Raw genomic sequence first — 20,916 nt, 5'->3', positions numbered from 1 at the left:
CTGCAACCTTCCTCAAATTTCTCTTGATAATAAAGAACAAGATGTTAACAGATAACATAACTGATGTAACTTGAGCAGTTCATGAAATAGGAACCAAACACAGACCTCTACTCTTAGTATTTAGCTTTGTATCTCCTTTATCAAAGTCTTAGAATTTAATTCAAATTTTCAATGAATTTTTCAGCCTAATTATAATAAATAAAACAAAATTTATTCTAAACTCTAATTGGTTGGTGAATTTTAAAAAGTATCAAAGAGAAAGACATGGATTTTTCATTTGATTGGCACAATAACCACCATATTGCTGAGTGACTTCATATCTTGATACCTTAGTTGATCAAGCAACAAACCTAAGTTCCTACTTGCTTCAATTGATAAATTACTAACATTAAGTATGGGATCCCCTCTATGAAGCCAGGTTATGTTAAATTCATCCGACATCTCTACAGCACACTCTTTTGTAACTGCATCATTCAACCTCACTGTAATAAAAGGACAAATCGGTCATTTTTTTTGCTTTTTCCATAATAAATAGTATAAAAAAATATTTAAACTCATCATTACCTTGTGGTTGTTCCATTTTCACTGCGTCTAATTTATCTTGTAGTTCCTGAAACATTCCATACAATCTTTCTCAGCTTATTCTTTTACAATAAGAAGGGTATTTTCGTCTTTTTAACAGCAAAATGGTGAAAACATGTATACCTTGATTCTTCCTTCTTGAAAAAGGGTTGGAGTAGTTAATAATGCAGAGTATCTGCAATGATCAAGATGAGTATCTAGACATTTTTATAAAAAAAAAAAGATAATACAAATAAACGTGTCACTATGTGAGTGGCATTATTTTATGGATCTTAAAACATAAAGTTAGTTATATTGGTAAGAAATCAGGAAATAGGAAAACAAATTGTTGCAATTTCCTTTTATAAGGATTATTTAAGAAGAGTCTACAAACGTATGACATCCTGGGAATGCAATTGAATAATCTCACTTATATTCAAAAATCTAACAAAAACGGTCTGGATCGTTTGGTAAATATAAATAAAAATATGAAATAATGGATTTTTCATTAACAACCAACACCATTGCAATACTCAGGGAGTTTTCCATGAACTGAAGTTGGTGAAACCAAAAGAGGTGCTCCTCATATGCCTATGCTTCATTTTATTTGTTCAATTTAATTAATTAAGTAATAGAAAGGAACTTATCTGTGTTATAACTTCACAGGTCATTAGATCAAACAGACGTAATTATCAAGAATAATGAGGACACTCTGCCTTCTGCTTTTTATAATGTAGCATAGAACCATCATGAATGAATGATTGCTTATTGGGAAGACCTTCTAAAGATCTCCAATGGATTTTTTTTGATTTAGGATTGGCTGCAAGATTCAACACCATGATGTGAGAATTGAGAAAGCAGTTTGTATTGTAGAGGAAGGGGTACACTTACCTGCATATCCAGCTAGCAAATATCCTATAATAACCTCTATGGTTTAAATAAAAAGAGTAATTGAGAAAACGTTAATAATAACCGAATCGGCTGCCCAACACAATCAAATACAATGTCACCACAAGTTGTACAGACAAGGACAACCACCAAATTAGATATCAACCTGCCAAAAAGTGACATTAATAGACATTAACTATATCATTTTTAGTTCATGAATAAACTTACAAAAAAATATGATAAAAGAGGCTGTGATTATAACTAGAAGCAACTTTCAAGTCAACAAATCATTATAAATAACAAAATCCCATAATTAATTTATCAAGAATCTTTTGACTTTTTTCTTTTAATAGATGATGAGTCAGCTGACTTAGACAATATATTCAAAAAAACCATGCCATGACATTCAAAATTGATAAAAGCTCATGACATTTATATTATATTTTGAAAAAAAATGGTTTACCAAGGGAAGAGTGTGAATGAGTTTAGTGACAGGTCGCAAGATTCCAAGAGGGTCAACTGCTAAATCTTGATGCATTGGATCAACTTTTCCAATTGTAAGAAGTGCATGAGGGACACTAGAATTCAGTTTATAATAAATAATTCAATAAATATTATGTAACATAATAAAGCTTTTACTTTTATAAAAGTTATGGCATAAAAATACACAACATACCTTCCTGGAACAAAATTGAAGTCGCCACAAACTAACATTGGAATATCTGCACTTGCAACTATCTTTTCCAATCCTTTTAACAGTGTGTGAACCTTCAATTTTCACAATTATATAGTTTTTAAGTTTTTAAACAAGAAGAAAAAGTGTATATATAGAAACAACAGGAGATACTTATCTTCATTGATGTCATTTCTCTTCGACAAAATCTACACTAAAAGAATTTTGCCCATGTAAGTTAATATCAAAATTCCTATGAGGGCAAAATGGTCATAATAATTCAGAACAATCCTGAGATACTTATCTTCTTTGATGTCACAGTAGATACTTATCTTCTATTTCTTTCCTAATTTGGTGCTTTGTTTACCATTTTCTCCAACCTCACCTGTTTCTTTTCTTTCCTATTACTGGATAGATAAAATTTCACAAATCTCTATATACAAGATGTAAAAAAGTCAAATTAGACAAACCTTGAGAGTACTTCAAAAATTCTAAAGCAAGAATCAGTTACAACTAAAAAAACGTGAAATTGAAGTGCAGAAGTGTAGAAATAGAATAGAAATTGATGATGAAATTGAAGAGTAGAAGTGTACACCTTGATTTCAGATTAAGTTTCCCTTAGAGAGATGCAACTATGACCATGTGGATCCATACATATCAGTAAAACCCTTTGGTCTTCTCTCTTTAGATCGTATAACTCCAGATTTGGGGTCCAGTAAACCATGAATTAGACTATATCACTCGTAGATAAACCACCAGACCAGACGACTACTACCACCCTACACCACGTGACTGATAAGTGAGACACGAAATAGGAGGATTCGGAAATAAAAAATCGGCCGATAAAGACTTAGAGCTATGTACTCGACTGACAAGTGAGAAATTATGTATACGTGAAGACACATGTGAGGGGTGGAGAAGGTGGCAAGTCAGAAATTAGGGCTTTTGGAGAGATGTTTTTAATCACATCCTGGGAGTCGTCTACAGAGTTAGAATTATGTTTCAACCCATTGAGAAGGAAGTGCATATCTAAGGGCTGGCCTGCTAAGAGCTGTCATCTTCCTTCCCCAAAGCCATCATCGTGGCGTCTTCCTTCTTTGGAGCCACGATCGCCGCCCTTTTCCTTCCTTTAAGCCACCATCTGGAACCTTTGAGAGAGAGCAATGTAGAACTGGAGATAGATTTGTGAAAAAAAGCCCTAGTCTCGATTTTGTGTTGAGAGAAAAATAATACTCCTAGGTCAAATGAAGGGAAACAAAGACGGCGGGTTTTCTAATTTTTTTAGATTTCCTTTTCCCGCTGCTAGCTGGTTGCTAAAGAGGAGCCGCACGTTTGTAAATTATAAAGCGACATTTATTGATGACGAACGTTTAAAATAAGCGCCCTCCATGTTTTATTTTATTTTTTGTGAGACACTAAATTTAGGGCACGCAAAAATGCGTGACCTAAATCCTTTAAATTTAGGGAGAGCTGACATTATTCTTAAGACACACGCTTTTGCGCATCGTAAATTTGTGCGTGTCATGGTTTGCGCGTCATTAAAGGGCTATTTTCTAGTAGTGTTATGTGATAGATGAAATATTATAAGATGATTTTTATATGATTTATATTGTATATGTATTTTCATGATTATAATACATTGGGTAGTTAAGTGTAATGAGAGATGAAAATGATAAGATGACATAGTATGATGAGAGATAAGATGCCATGGTATGATGAGTGATGAAAATTAAGATAGTACGTCACAACTTTATCGGTATATTGTACTAATGAAGTAGGAACTGGTAATATTGTACTAACGATGTAGGAGTTGGTACTATTGTACCAACAATGTAGGAACTGATACTATTGTACTAACGATGCGAGGATTGTTCTGTTGTACTAACGATGAAGGAACCGGTACTATTGTACTAATGATGTAGGAACCGATACTATTGTACAAACGATGTAGGAACCGATACTATTATACTAACGATGTAGGAACCGATACTATTGTACTAACGATGTAGAAATTGATACTATTGTACTAATGATGTAGGAACTCAAAATTTTGTAATAATGATGTAGTAATCTAACAGAATATAGATGAAAACCACGATATTTACAACGATAGTCCTTACGATAGGTCTTTATAGATGAATAAAGAAGATAACGGGAATGGGTAATCAGGTTAAATGTTTGATATGAAATAGATAATTAAACAAATTAACTATATTATTGTGGGTTGAAATCCATATTTTAACATCCCAAAATTATAATAAAATTTTTCATTTTTCATTAAAGAGAAATCATTGTTTTCCAATCATCCCATAACATAAAAATCCAAGATCAAATACAAATATCCCAAAATCAATGTTTCATAACATCTCCACAACATGTCACTTAATAATGTGTACAATCACGTCTTTGCTTTCCCCCGATCATCTAAAGTACATGAAACATAAAACTTAACCGATAAGCCAAAACTTAGTGAGTTCCCCCAAAATACCACCACACAACATATAACAACATGCATATTGGGTTCATAGTCATCAGGCTGGATTACCCCTTAGCCCACAGCATGAATCTGGTTTTCCTTTCTGGTCCATAGCTCATTTATGGCTTGTTCCCGACAGCATAAGTCTGGTATGATTTTTCGGCCCTTAGCTTATGTTTGGCATGCTCCCGAACCCACAACATAAGTCTGGTTTGCCTTACCGGCCAACAAATTATGAGTGGTTTGCTCCCAGGTTTGATGGCTTCCGCATAGAGCAGTATTGCCTCAACCCAACCACACTATGTCGACATATGTAACAGATAATCATATAACCAACAAACAGATAGTCATACATAAATATCATAGCAACATCCTATATACCAGGATACATAACCTAGTGGGTCGACATTGGTGCCTTCAAGTACAGTGATGAAAACTCACCTTACAGTCTGAGAAGTAACAAAGAAGAACGTTGCTCCAAAAATCAACTCTACATGCCACCTATACATCAAACAGTGACCTAAATTCAAACTACTACTCAAAATACCCAAAATGCCCCTAAGTCAAACTTGGTCATAATTATGGTCAAAGGTCAAAAGTCAAAAAGTCAACAAGTTAACTCAGACTGAGTACGCTCGGTGTACTCAGCCATTACGCCCCGCGTAGTGCATTCTCTTGGCTAGATTATGGGGTCTTGACCTGGTACATGCAACATACCCTCAAGTACGCACAACGTACTCGCCTGTCACCACTTCCTTTCTATTAAGTGCTTAATCTATTAAGATACCGCATCTAAAACTCAGATCTAGTTCCAAACACTACAAGAAAAAGGCCCTTTAACGACACGCAAACCATGACACTCATTAATTTATGTTACACAAAAGAGAGTGACATTAAAAAGTGACATCTCTTCAAAAAATTTAAGGATTTAGGTCACGCATTATTGCGCGCCCTTAAATTAGTATCATAAGAAAAAAAAATTTAAAACACGGAGGGCGCTGTATCTTAAATGCACGCCCTATATAAGTGTCGCTTTATAATTGTAATGAAACGCGCGTTAAGGAAGTAGACAGGGGGAAACGAAATCCCCAAAATTTTGAAAACCCGCCTTCTACCTTGTTTCTATCTTTCATCTTCCCAATCGACTCTCCCCTCTCCCTCCTTCTCTCTCCTCTCCGATCCACTTATCCGCTACTCCTGATCTCCTTCTTATCGGTCTCATACAACATCTCGTTCCTCACTTTTTCCGTTGACCACTGGTACTTCCCCAGCGGCCAAGCTTCCACCCTATTATTTTCATCTTCAAATCGATTGTAGTATCTCATTTCTGCTTATCATGTACCTTCGACCCTCTTCTCTCCATCTTTGATTATCACAACAATTGTCTCTTTATAGCAAAACGGAGTTCCATCAGATAAGCGCCTCAATTTTCCATCTTTTTATTGGCAACTCAGGCTTAAAATTTTCTTTCTCACTGTCTCACCTCAATGAAGATCGATTTCATGCCTTAAATCTTGCAGACAGTTGCTCCGGTGAAGTTAACTACAGACGGAGGTTGATTGGGGAGGAATAAAGGTGGGAGGCTGAGTCAACCGCTTGATCCCTTTAAACCACCCCCGTCTGATCATCTTCAGATTTTCATTATAAAAATCAGCGATGGGAATTTTTAGGGTTTTTAAGCAGAGTGACAATTACGATTTTGAATCATTGAAGCTTTTTTTATTTTATTTTAGTGAGGGCACGTTAAAATTAGGAGAGAGTTCGAGAGTGGGTTTCGATTTACCCACCATCAGATAACCACCTCCACCTTCAACACCAGAACAACGCCATCATCTTCTAAGGATTTGGAATTTTGGTTGTTTTCGCTGAATCAAGCTTCAACTTTTTTTGTTCCATAAATCAAGGTATGGTTCCCAATCCTGAAGAGGTACCTATATTTTCTTCAATGGATATCAATCACAAAACGAAACCCTATCTAATTTTCTTAATTCGACAACTTTTGTGAAAGGAATTATGACTTTGATGTTCTCCATTATGAATTTAAGGTCTATGCATCTTAGGAAAGTTTAATTATTGATTGAGTATGTAACTTTAATTCGTATTTTGTAGAAAATAGGTGTTGTGTTCCCCTTCACCACAGAGGAAGATATGGATAACTTGTGGCTATTGGAATTAATTTTTTTTTTCTAAATAGTTGTTTTGAAAACTAGCTGCGATGTTAATTTTTACATCCAGGGACAAATTTTATGACTTTCTTTTATCAAGTTTCTGGTAATTATTTTCACATTTCAGGCGGTAAGTGATTTGAGCATGACCAAGTGGAGGGTTTTCCTTGGGATACCTGTTTGTTTATGGGAAGTCAACTTCTTAAGCTCTCTGTTTTTTCTTCAGGTATTGTTATCCTTTCTCTAAACCCATATAGACATGTGTTATTTAAGGTTTATTGGGAAAAAACACATTATCTGTTGATGTTCTTTCCATTGTGATAATTCCTTTAGGGTCTAGTGGGTTTAACAATCATCTAGATAAAGTTAACCCAGTTTTTTCAGTGAACTATTTATTGTCGGCATTCAACCACACCACCACTGTTGCTGTTTGGATAACGCCTTCTATCATGTTCACCAGGTTCAAAGACTAAGGTCTGTCACCTGTTGTAGTTTCACATTTTTGTTACGTCCTCACTTTACACAAAAATTGTCATATTTTCTCATTTATTTGTTAATCCACTTCAGTAATGTCCTATATATATATATATATATATATATATATATATATATATATATATATATATATATATATATATATATATATTGCACACCAACTGTTCGGTAAAATGCTTAAAATAAAATTTTTAATTTTTATTCAATATATGTGACAAAGAATATTCATTTTCTGATTATCGACTTACTTCCTCATGTTATTTGGTCCTTTTTATTCAATATTTTTTTTATTCAGTATCATTTTTATTGTTTCATTTCTTGATTTACTTATTTGATTGCAGGTCCGGTTATTACAACTTCAGGTTCTAATGGTGCTAGTGAACAAAAGCTCAAAAGAAGCATTTTGATTCTCAAACCACTTTTATCCCATTATAGAAGATATTGGTCAGCAGCTCTAAGGAGATCCTGGGCTATTCTCAAATCCACCTCCACTGATCCATTCTCAAAAGTAGCAATAATGGTATTTGATTTAACTTTTTGATTTTGATTTATCATATGAATAAAGGTACACTAACAAGGGCAACTTTTGTTTTCATCATAGGTTTCTGGATGTTGGATCTTGCTAATAACATCGTTCATGTAACAATTTATAAAAAGATCATTTTAAAAAAAAAACTTGTGTTTTAAACCATTATTTTAAATTCAAGTAACAATTTTAATAATTTCAGGGCCCCGCTCGTGCTCTCCTGGCTGATTTAGCAGGTATGTGCCAAGTTTTCTGAATTCCTCAATCTTAATTTAGATCAAAACCCTAAACCCAAATCTGTTAATAGTTTCACCTTATGATGTTTATGTTATGTCTCTAGCAATGCTAATTATAATATTTATTCATTTATTTGATAGGCCTTGATTTTTTACAAATTTGCCCTTACTTGTTAAATATAATGTTTGTAACAGGGAGTCCTAGACCTGGATGAGGCGATTTCTCCAAAGTGTGGACTTCTTTTTCCTTGTTGGACTGTAATAGTTCAGGTAAATGATAAATAATTAATAAGTATTTAAAATATTTTCTTTTTTGTGGTCTTTTATTTTGATAATTTTGGGATCTGATTATAAAATTGTTATAGGGTGGATACAAAGTTTTGTAGCAGATTACTGGATACGCATATCATCGTTAGTAGATTACATACTAATTATTAAAGAGGTGTGATTACTGATTAATAAATAAATATTTCCAGGAGTTGGTGCTGCAATTGCATGGATGCTGATGGGTGCATTGATCTTGGTGGCCTTTTAAGGGTTACAACAGGTTATGGAATAAAAGGTATGCTACTTTTTGTTATGGTACTTGTAGTTGTTTAATGGATTTTGTTATATTAAAACTTAGGGGCTGTTTCTTTTTGACTTAATATGGACAAAATGGCCTCATGTGTTAAGCCAAGTTAATGTATTAAGACACCAACCCCTTTAACCTTCTTTTTTCCACCCTCACGTGTGAAATTTGTTTTTTCGTATGTAAGGGTAAAATAGAAAAGAAATAGACTTTATGTATCCAAACATACATCATCATCCATTCAGTCTGATGATTTTTCTTATAGTTATTTAGATTCCAATGTTGTTTTTATGATTTGAAAAGTCAATTGTCATCAGTATCGCTCTCTGTTGGATCGGATGGACAACCAGATATCATCAAGGAGTGGCAGATTGAGGAAAGGCAGCTGAGATTTGCATCAATGGTCTGAAACAGTTGATCTAATATCTCCAAAATTTCATTAACAACAAATTATAATTAAAAATAATATATGTGGCCCCTGAGCTTTCGACTTTGATCTTTGCTTGTGGTTCTTACTGTTCCAAGTAAATGAGTATCTTTGGCCCCTGAAACCGTTTTTTTTTCTTAGTGTAAATTACATTTTTGGTCCTTGAGCTTTCGATTTTGGTCTTTGCTTGTGGTTCTTACTGTTCCAAGTAAATGAATATCTTTGGCCCCTGCGAGCAGCTGAATTTTGTATCTTTGGTCTTAGAAAGTCATTTTACTTGAAACAGGTATGGACCAAAATTCTAATAGAACTTTTTGGGAATTTAAAAAAAAATCAGCTACATGCTGAGACAAAAAAAATGCAATTTACTCTTTTAGTTAATAAATTCCAAGCAAGCATACACTTGTTGATGTAATAATTGTTGTTGCATTTGTAATTTTGCATTGCAGGTATATTTGGGTGAGGAGTATGTGAACAACCCTACACTTTCTGATGTAACTTTCATGATTGAAGGTACACATATGATATATGATATGTTTTTTAAAAAGGTAAAAATTAAGTAACGGATGTGGCTGGCAGTTTATTTATTTGGTATGATATCAGGCAAAAGGTTTTATGCTCACACAATCTGCCTGCTTGCTTCTTCTGATGCGTTTCGGGCAATGTTTGATGGTGGTTATAGGGTTAGTATCAAACTAGAAACATATAGTATCATATGTGTTTATGAATGATGATGATGAATGTGGTGGTTTGGTTGCATTCTAGGAGAGAGATGCAAAAGATATTGGGAGACATTTGAGAAAATGATGAGGTGCATTTACACTAGATCAGTAGAGGTGGATTTGAGAATAGCCCATGATCTCCTTAGAGCTGCCGACCAATATCTTCTAGATGGTGTTAGTGAACAAAAACTTTTTAGGACCAAAATTTCAAAAATAAACTATACTCAAGAGACCTAAAATGTAATTCACTATAATTTCAAAGATATTAGAATTAGTTTTAAGTATGATTTTCGTTAATCAGGTGATAGATTTTCAAGACGTTTCATTGCAGCCATTGTCAACCAATAAAATTCCTTGTGATGGAGCAAAACCCGATGCAATATCTGCACCTGATAATCTTTTAGCATTAGCTTCAAAGGTATTACTATTTGTAATTTTGACCAACATAGCAAGAAAACATTTTTGGGACCAAAATTGCAAAAAATCAGAAAATGTAATTTAATCTTAAGATTTGTTATTATTATGATTTGATTTGATAGGTAAGATCATGGATGGAAAAAGTACATCCAGGTACTAGTAAGTGTGTAATGTCTTATGTAATCGGAGTTCACAGCCTTAAGGCAATCAACCTTAAGACATACGATTGAGAATGAATGGATTATTTGATGAAGAAAAACGTGCCATTCAATTCACCTAGAACTTCATTGCTTTGTACAAAATCGGACCTGCAGGTGGTGGTGGTATCAGGTCTATCTGAATAATTGATTTTCATAAAAATAAAATAGAAAATCACCATGTGTGTACTTGGGGATATAAAAGGAAATAAATAAACGAGGGCACATTTGTAAAAAGTTAATACTTATATTAATACTCTCTCTTGTCTCTGCTAGGCTTACAATCTTGTATTTTGAAATGCAGCAAGGGACACAAGAAAGAGATCATTCTTCAGAAAGGATTGGTATGTTCACACGAAAGGTATGGAATTGTAGAAGGGTGAATCTGAGGGTGCATAGTATAGTGAAGAAAGCACATCTTGGCCTTGTTACAGCCCTAGCCTTCTCACAGGATTCAAGGTTCCCTCTCTTTTTTTCTTTATAAATTCTTTAATTCAGACTTCATACCTTTGACCTTTCCATACCCGTATTTTTTTATATAAGAAAGCTTGTTGTTTTTTTGTAATACAGAGACCTGGTGTTTGCATCTCTTGATTCAAGTGCAAGGGTCACACAAATCAAAGAAACAAAAAACAATGGTATATCACTTTTTCTCTCCTCACTCACATCATCATATAAACACGTGTACTTTCTATTGGATTTTTGTAGCTTGCTTCAAGTGTTACAGAAGAGAAAACAAACAGTGATAAGAACATGTCAACCATGTTTGATGTGTTGAGAAGGAACAGAACTGTAAAGCTTGAAACTTTAGTCCTGAAATGTAAACCCTGATAACTTCCCAGTTCATACTTATATATATTTTCTATGTACCATTTCTTATCGTTTTCCTCCTTGACCAGGTAATATCATCAATTTTTTCTTTCAACTTAGTATTTCTTACTGGTTATAAACAAGCCTCTCATCTCACATTTGAGTTTATAGGAATCAACAATCACTGTGAAACTTCTAGTCTTTAGATTTCTTAGTGGTTGTGAACATTTGTTTCTTCCCTTTCTACCCTTCACTTGCAGGTTGATGATTTGTCAAGAATGTTCAGACTATTTTCCAAAAATACCCCATGGATTGGATCCTGTCTCTAGTATGTTTAAATAGGTTTGTGATTTAGGAGTTGGATTCTATTTTTTTTAAAGTAGAATGTAGTTATTTGTATTTGTTGTCATCTGTTTTTATCTTTTTGACGCAATGTAGCATGTTGCTGCTGAAGGCACAACCTTGGTCAAACAGGTAGAAGATGCTGCAAGTAATAAGAAGGCAAAAAAGAGATTGCAGGTTGATCCTGCTACATGGCCAATAATGATCTTTAGGGTCTGCTAGAAGGATTGGAGATTGCAGTTAAGCTACTATCTAAGACTTCACGCCAAGGACTTGATGAATTTAAGCTAGCAATGTTTTACTTAATTTGGACATGAACCCTAAGATATCATATTTTGGCATGGCTAGAAGCTTTGGAGGAAACGAGACTCAAGCAAAAGTAAACACACAGAGAGTTGATGGCACATAGTAAGCTAGATAATGCAATTGTATATAAATGAGTTCATTTTTTTAATAACATTTACTCACTATTGGAATAATTATTTGTATTTGACATATTAGTGAAATGAATTATATTTGTTATTTATGGTATTTTATTTTGTATTATGAGATTTTTAATGTATTATTCAATTTGAAAATTAGTAAATCTATAAATAATTTTTTAAAAATATTTAAAATCATGATACGCAAAATGTGTGTCATCTTCATTTATGACATGGCCTTTCTTGACAGGGGCTTTCTTGATACGCATTGCGTGTCATTAACACGCGCGTCGTAAGGTTACGACACGCGAATGCGTGTCGTCTTCCTTTATGACAGGGCCTTCCTTGATACGTATTGCGTGTCGTAAACGTGCGTCGTAAATGAGCGTCGTAAATGCGCGTCGTCTCTCTTTATGACAGGGCCTTCCTTGACGCGCATTTGCGCGTCTTCTGAGCCTTTTACGACGCGCAATGAGAGTCGTAAAAGGCTGTTTTTTTAGTAGTGAAATAATGTTCTACGTCATAAAGTTTCCATCTTTATGACTTTGCGTGGCTATAAGGTGTCAACATATTAAACCCTAACATCTCACAATATTTTAATACACAATACATGTATGGATGAAAATTGAGGGTTAAGATCCTATTTTTATAACTCTAAACACACTAAAACGTTCAAAAGGACAAATAATTTGGTCTTGAGTAGTCCATACTAACTTAGACCAAGAATATGGGACTAAAAGCAAATAACTTCAAAAACTAGCAAGATCTAGAGAGATAATCATCAAGTTCAGAACTTTATACTTTCTGGGGGTTGCTCAAGAAGTGTAAAACACATATTTACAAAGCTTGGAGCTTCTTGCTTGATTTCCAATGGCTTCATTCCTTCAAAGGTGGACACCAAACACCAAAATGAGCTCAAAACACCATAAATGAAGATTAGGGTTTGTTAGGGATGAAAAGAGGGATGAAGGCTGATAAATGAAGGGGTCTCAGTGAGATAATGATGCTTAAATATGGTCCAAACCCTAAAAATTAAGGTTTGGGCTTTTGCCACATACGCCCATCGTACGTAAGTGTACGCCCAACGTACTTAACAAAATGTGCATTTTCATTTAAGTGCCAAAGGGACCAATTTTTCAACATATTTTACATATAAGGGTAGAAATGGAAAATACCTGGATCAAGGATGTTACAAATCTCCCCCACTTAAATCAGACTTCGTCCTCGAAGTCAAGTGCTACGAATAACTCAGGGTAGTGCTCTCGCATCTCTGCCTCGGGTTCCCAAGTCCATTCGGAACCCTTACGATGTTTCCATTGGACCTTGACCAACGATACCACCTTGTTACGCAAGACCTTCGTCTTCCTACCTAGAACCGCCACCGGTCACTCAACATAATTTAGATGATCATCTACCTGAATATCATCTAGAGGAACAACTACTGAATCTTCAGCCACATACAGCTGGAATTGAGAAACATGGAAGGGGTTATGAATCTGACTAAGTTGCTTAGGCAAATCCAACCGATTGGCTACCCTGCCTACCCAGGCTAATATGCGAAACAACCCAATATAACGGGGTCCCAACTTGCCTCTCTTTCTGAAGCGTATTACACCCTTCTAGGATGATACATTCAGTAGAACCATGTCGCCGACCTAGAACTCCAACTCCGATCGATGCCAGTTAGCATAACTTTTCTGCCGACTCTGAGTTGTTTGTAACATCTACTTGATCTGGTGAATAAGCTTCGTCGTGTGAAGAAGCACCTCAGTCTTTCCCATGACACTATGACCGATCTCTCCCCAATAGAATGGGGTACGACACTTCCTCCCATAGAGAAGCTCAAACAATGTTGCACCGATACTAGAATGATAATTTTTGTTGTAAGACAACTCAGCCAAAGGAAGATAGGTATATCAAATCCCATTGAAACCGATCACACATGCTCTCAACATATTCTCAAGCATTTGGATGGTCCTCTCGCTCTGGTTGTCTGTATGCGGATGATAAGCAGTGCTAAAATGCAACCTCATACCCAGTTCCTCGTGGAACTTCTGCCAAAGTCGATATGTGAACCAAACATCTCGATCCAATATAATAGAAATAGGAACACCATGTTGGGCGATGATCTTGCGCACATGAACATCAGCCAATTTTTCGGCTATGGAGCTCTCCCGAATAGCTAAAAAGTGGACACTCTTGGTCAGACGGTCCACTATAACCCATATCGCATCAAATCCATTAGCCATCTAAGGTAGCTTAGTGATGAAATCCATGGTGATCTATTCCCATTTCCACATGGGAACCTCCAAAGGCTGAAGCTTGCCATGTGGCCTCTGATGCTCGATCTTGACCATCCGATAGGTCAAGCACCTCTCAACATATCAGGATATATCTTTCTTCATATACGACCACCAATAACTAAGTCTTAAATCCTGGTATATCTTGGTGGATCCATGATGTATCGAAAATATGGACTTATGAGCCTCTTCCATCACATTTGCCTGATCCCACCGAAATCTGGTACCCAAATCCGACCACACTAGGTCAATTATCCAAGACCATCTATAGAAAACCTGTCAATATCACCCTAATTCGCTCCTGTTTCCAATTCTCCTTCTTGAATCCCTCAGCTTGAGCCTCTCTAATCAAATCCAGTAGTGGCCAATCAATAAAAATCCTCATACATAAGCTCCTAGCAGAAGAACTAGCCGGATTGTGGCTCAATGCATCAACAACCATATTCGTTTTCCCTAGGTGATAAAGAATCTGACAATCATAGTCCTTGACCACGTCAATCCATCTATGATGCCTCATATTCATATTTGGCTGATCCATGAGATACCTCAAACTTTTAGGGTCAGTGTAAATGGTACACCGAACCCCACATCGGTAATGCCGCCAAATCTTGAGGCCAACACCACCGCCCCCAGCTCCAAATCATGCTTCAAATACTGAACCTCATGCAGCTTCAAATGCCTAGAAGTATATGCAATAACCCTCCCTCACTGCATAAGCACTGCCCCCAAATTGGTGATAGAAGTATCACAATACACAACAAAATCCTCAACGTCCACAGGGAAGGTCAACACCGGGGCCTCACATAATTTATGGCTTAGTGTCTCGAATGCAGCATGATGCTCTAGGCCCCAATGAAAATCCACTCCCTTCCTCGTCATACGAGTGAGGGGTACAACAACCTTGGAGAATTCCAAAATAAATCTCTGATAATACCCTGTTAAACTTAGAAAACTACTGATCTCTGAGGGAGACTTTGGGACCTCCCTCAGCATAACAACCTCAATTTTGGCCAGGTCGACCAAAATCTCATTCTGGTTAATGAGATGTCCCAAGAATTGGACCTCCCGTAACCAAAACTCATACATCGAGAACTTGGAATACAACCTTTCCTGCCTCAAACTCCCACAAGCTCTTGAAAGTGATCCTCATGTTGCTCCCTGGTCTTGGAATAGACCAATATATCATCGATGAAAACAATAACTGATTAATTGAGCATCGGTCTACACACTCGATTCATCAAATCCATAAATATCGCATGCGCATTGGTGAGCCCAAACAACATCACCAAGAACTCGTAATGACCATAACAAGTCTGAAACGATGTCTTCTCTACGTCCTCCTCTCTAACCCTCATCTAGTGATACCTTAACCTCAAATCGATCTTGGAGAACCAAGATGCTCGCTACAACTGATCGAAGAGGTCATCAGTCCGCAGAAGTGGGTAAAGGTTCTTCACCGTTAACTTGTTCAACTCCCGATAATCAATACACATGCGGTGAGACTTATCCTTCTTCTTTACAAAAAAAAATTAGTGTTCCCTAAGGTGAACTGCTCGGTCTGATAAACTGCTTGCCCAATATCTCTTAAAGCTAAGAGGATAAATCCTGCATCTCTGGTGGTGCTAATCGGTATGTCACCTTTGCAATCGGGGCCGCACTGGGGACCAAATCGATCATGAACTCAACCTGTCTCTCAAGAGGTACATCGGGTAATTCCTCCGAAAACACATATAGGAACTCTCTGATTACAACACATCAGAAACTGAGACCTCCTTCCCAACCCGAGTGTCAACCAGATACGTGATGTAACCCATACACCCATGCTGCAAATACTGTCAAGCCCTTTAAGCAGAACAAAAGGTCGATCTAGCTCTGGTACCCTCGCCATAAATAACTAGTTCTCCCCCACTTGGGGTTCGAACTACCACCCGTTGACCGAAACAGTCAATCATTGCACCAAACCTGCTCATCCAGTCCATCCCTACTATCACGTACACATCCCCCATAGCGATAGGGATCAAATCGATCGGTAAGACACTCCGAAAATCTCCAAAACGCAATCCCGAAAAACGCTCGAAGCGGAAACCCCATGCTCGTTAGCGATGGAAACTCACAACAGGCAATCCAAATCTCCAAGAGACATGCCAAAAATCTTATTGAAAGACTAAGACACAAAGGACCGACTCGCACCCGATTCAAAATGCACAAGAGCAGGTATGGAGTTCACTAAGAAGGTATGTAACGTCCCAAAACTCAAAACCAAAAATCGTTTTTATATTAATCAAACCATCAACCAAACATATTTGTCAAAAACTATAAAGTAATCATAGTGGGAGCCATTGATTAAGATTTGGTGGGGAGATAGGTTGATATGTAGTGTGAGGGGTAAGTTTAGGAAAAGCAAATTCAGTTTCAACAAACACCACATGTCGTGAGGTGTATATTTTAGAGGAGATTGGATCATAGGCGTAATAAGCACTTTGGGTGGGAGAATAACCCACGAATATACATGGGGTGGATCTAGGGTGAAGTTTGTTTGGGGAATATGGTCTTAGCCACGGATAGTAAAGATATCCAAAACTTCTGAGTTTGGAGTAATTTGGAGATTTGTTGAATAAACAGTGAAAGGAGATAGATTGTGTAAGGTGGAGGTGGGTAGGGGATTTATTAAGTAGGCAACAGTGGTGAAGGCGAAAGGCCAGAAGGAAACCGGGATGTGCGCATGAGAGAGTAGGGCAAGACCTGTTTCTACTATATGTTTGTGTCTTCGTTCAACATATCCATTATGTTTCGGGGTGTAAGGTAGTGAGGTGAGATGAAATATACCAGAGGATGAGAGATGAGATTGAAGTTTAAGGTATTCACCTCCATTATCAGAGAACAACTGTTTTATTTTGGTATTGAAGAAGTTTTCAACTACAAGCTGAAATCTAGTGAATATGCTGAGGGATTCTAATTTCTTTTTCATTGGATACAGCCAGATGTACTTAGTGAAGTGATTAACAAAAATTATGTAATATTTGTAGTGATCAATAGATTCAACAGGTGAGCACCAGACATCAGAAAAAATAAGTTCAAGTGGAGCATTTGATGTATGAGATGTTTGATGAAAAGGCAAACAATGACTTTTATTGATTTGACAAGAGTTACAATTTTCATTGAAGCTAGAACTAAAAGAAAGAGAAGCTGCTAATTGCTGAAAAACTTTATTTTGGGGATGCCCCAGTCGATGATGCCATGTAGATAAGTTGGTGCGCTGCATGGAAAATATCTGAGGTAAGATGGAAGGGCGTAGCTCATACATTCCCTTTGTGTATGTTCCCTTGAAGAGGGGGATTTTGGATGTCAGATCCTTTATAACAAAAACAAAAGAGTAAAATTCGATTAGAAAGTGATTATCAAGACATAGCTTGGAAATAGAAATTATGTTGCGTGAGAGGGCATGAACATATAAAACATGTTTGAGAGGAGTGTGTGGAGTTTGAATAATCACAGAGCCAATGCGATAAATTTGTAAACACGAACCATCACCGATGACCAGTTCTTCGGTTCCATCATATGGGGCGTGAATGGACAGATTCTTGAGATCAATTGTAGCTGAAAACTGGCGCCACTGTCAAACAGTCAGTTGGATGTCTTTGATGAAGTTGTTTGTTGTGGTGTCATGAGATGAGCATGTGCGTTTTTTGCCTGCACATTCCTGGGATAAGAAGGCACAAAAACAATTGGAAAAAGCTTCTTAAAAGTGAAACAATTGTTAAGAGAATGTCCTTTATTGTGACACCATTGACATTTTCCCAGAAAGGGACAGTTTCTAGTAGCTTGTGAGGATTGGTTTGATGGTGTAGGCAAGAGACCGGTCGCAGTATTGTCTTGACGAGTGGGCCATGATTTGCGGGGTTGATGATTTGCGGGGTTGATGATTTGCGAGTTGTAACTGGTTGGTGGAGATTTGGTGATGAGATTTGTTGTGCAAGAGTTAATTCATGATTGATGAGTTTCTCATGTAACTCATTGAAAGAAATGGGTGAGTCTCTTGCGTGAACAACATCCATAATAGGTTTATATGTGGATTGGTCTAGCCCATTTAGAGCAACATCAATCACATCTTATTGATCAAGTTTTTTGCCTAATCAACTACAGTCTTGATGATCTGCATGTATTCAGTGACAATTTGGGTAGAAGTTTTGGTTATTTGTTTTAGGCGATGTTGAAGTTGCTTAATGTGACCTCGTGAAGGGGAAACATAAGTTCCGGCTAGGGTTTGCCATGCTTCTCGAGATGATGAAGCATTTGTCACAAGAGGGACAATTTGGGGAGATAGACTGCCAACGAGTGCTCCAAAAAGTAGTTTGTCTTGGCGGAACCATTTAGAGTAGTCGACATGAGGTGTAATTGTTCCATCGACGGCTATGATTGGCGATGTAGGAAGATGGGTTCCATCAATGAATCAGTACAGATCGAGGCCATGAAGGAGGGCTTCGATATGTGTTTTCCATCCAAGGTAATTTGTAGAGGTTAGCTTCAAGGTGGAAGGAAAGTGAACAATGGTGAGATCGTCCTTGGAAGTGGTGTTAACGATCAGAGAGGAGCTTGAGTTTTCTGCAGTATTGCCCATGATTATGCGTCTGAGAAAGAAAGAAGGAGAGAAATTTGAGAAGTATTCAAAGTCGTAGCTCTGATACCATATAAAGAGTGAAATAGATTTGGTAAGGTTATCTGTATTGACTTGATTATTGATTTACATAACATGTATACATGAGTATATATAATTGAATGTACAGCTATACTAGGAGATAAATACGGAAGACTAAAACAATATTGACTAAGTAAAATACACGTGAATAAAATGGGAAGAGATAAGAATGAATCTGATCAGGTTATATCTTAATAGCCTCGTGGTGTTAGCTTGGGAATCACTCACCAAAAGGGAGTAATCCGGGTTCAATCCCGGTTTGGTTTCTATTGAGAGATAGCCACCGGCCTCCTAAGCGGATGCTTTAAACGATCAACATATACTGCTTGACCAGCGGTCAAAGAACCGGAAGATGATTATCGGCAATGGCTCGGATAGGGTCATCCTTTATCAAAAAAAAAAAAAGAAGAAAAAAAAGAAAAAAAAGAAAGAAAAAGTACATGCACACTTTTTGAAAACAAGTTGCATGCTTTGGGCATGCATATTGCATACGGGCTTTGAACAATTGCGTAACAAGCATCATTCATGTAAATGATATTGCGCATGGAAAACAACTTTATCACAATATACATCTTCATCTTCATAGCAAATATCTCAGTTATCAAGAATCACATATAAAGCAAAACGGATGTATTAAGAGTATACCTCAAGTGTTTATATATGCCATTGGTATAATTTGCTATACTTTAAATATTACAATACAAAAGTTCATGTATACACGTGATCATATAAAACACAAAACTTGTATATAGAAACACTTTGTACTAAATAAATAAATAAATAAATAATAAGCTGTTTAAGTGTGTGAAAATATTTTAATTTACAAAAGATTTTCATTTTAGAGAACGATTTGGTTCATAAAATATTTTTGAAAAGTATAGACTATGTATAAAGACTGAATCTCGAATTCCAGTAAAATTTGAAACCAAACACTTTCCGTTGAAATCTTTGAAGGTCTTACACAAAAAATGATAATTATATAAACAAATTGCGTTTGCCGGGAGTCGAACCCGGGTCTATTGCTTGGAAGGCAATTATCCTAACCGTTGGACTACAAACGCTTCATATCTTTATTTACAGCGTTCATAGATATTAACAAAGCAAAATCTTTGGGGTCGTTATATATTGTTGAAAATAACAAAAGTTTTGACCAGTAGTTTTACTACTTTAACTTTCTAATGTTTTGAATCTCATATTTTTCCCGTTTTATTCTCAAATTTTTTTATGCAATTTTCAGTTTGATGATACAAAAGATTAAAAGTATAATTATGCCTTGTATCTAATTTTATAGGAATCAACACAATTAATTAAAACATGTACAAAGTGAAAAGCAAAAACATAAAAAAATAGGAACATATGGAAAATAATCTTCTCGCTTTTAATAATGATTTATGAAAACATAAGCTTAGGCATATAATTAAATCCTAAAGTTATTCTCATGCGATAACATTCCATATAAATTACATGCATCAAACGTACGTGGTATAAATTGTGGGTTTACATGATTATCTTTTTTTTTTTTTCTTATGCACGTGTAGCATACATCAATATTCCATGTGAAGTGTCAGAATTAGTACGATCAATTTCAATGAATCTGATCGAGCTAACAATGTACTAATGTATGCCCCCATTTATCAACATAACCAACCATGGATTGTAGCATCCGAGTTTTAAAAATAGTTTTTACAAGTTTACCTATCAAAAAGATGAATTCCGAATAACATGAATCATATTTCAATTTTAAGCTGAATCATCAATGATTATTTATATACTATATTTAATGTATACTATACAAACGTCTAATGTGCACAACTATAAAAGTGTAATCTCCTACATTGGATATTGCTAGTTAATGAGGGCTTTTAAGCCTGGGCATTCCAGCGAGAGTTTAATCAATAATTTTTGTTGAATATACAGTGTAATACTTCCAGTACTTCTAGGGGAGGATCAAATGAATATTCTTCGGGATTCAATTTTGAAAAGATGAATTTT

The 20,916-nt window shown here is 36.1% G+C and overlaps 1 long non-coding RNA gene and 1 other non-coding gene across 2 annotated transcripts; both read right to left on the bottom strand.

The window, feature by feature from the left end:
- Window positions 1–29: 29 nt before the first annotated feature.
- Window positions 30–2,370, bottom strand: LOC122194678 (uncharacterized). Its single transcript, XR_006184087.2, has 5 exons — window positions 2,126–2,370; window positions 1,913–2,027; window positions 706–1,615; window positions 565–610; window positions 30–482 (listed from the first exon to the last, which is right to left on the bottom strand). It is a non-coding gene; the product is annotated as an uncharacterized LOC122194678 (long non-coding RNA).
- A 17,543-nt stretch (window positions 2,371–19,913) lies between these two features.
- Window positions 19,914–19,985, bottom strand: TRNAG-UCC (transfer RNA glycine (anticodon UCC)). Its single transcript has one exon. It is a non-coding gene; the product is annotated as a tRNA-Gly (tRNA).
- Between the last annotated feature and the right edge of the window lie 931 nt (window positions 19,986–20,916).

This window comes from Lactuca sativa, chromosome 6 (assembly GCF_002870075.4).
Source record: "Lactuca sativa cultivar Salinas chromosome 6, Lsat_Salinas_v11, whole genome shotgun sequence".
Classification (NCBI taxonomy): domain Eukaryota; kingdom Viridiplantae; phylum Streptophyta; class Magnoliopsida; order Asterales; family Asteraceae; genus Lactuca; species Lactuca sativa.
This window is presented reverse-complemented; position numbering and strand designations above follow the sequence as displayed.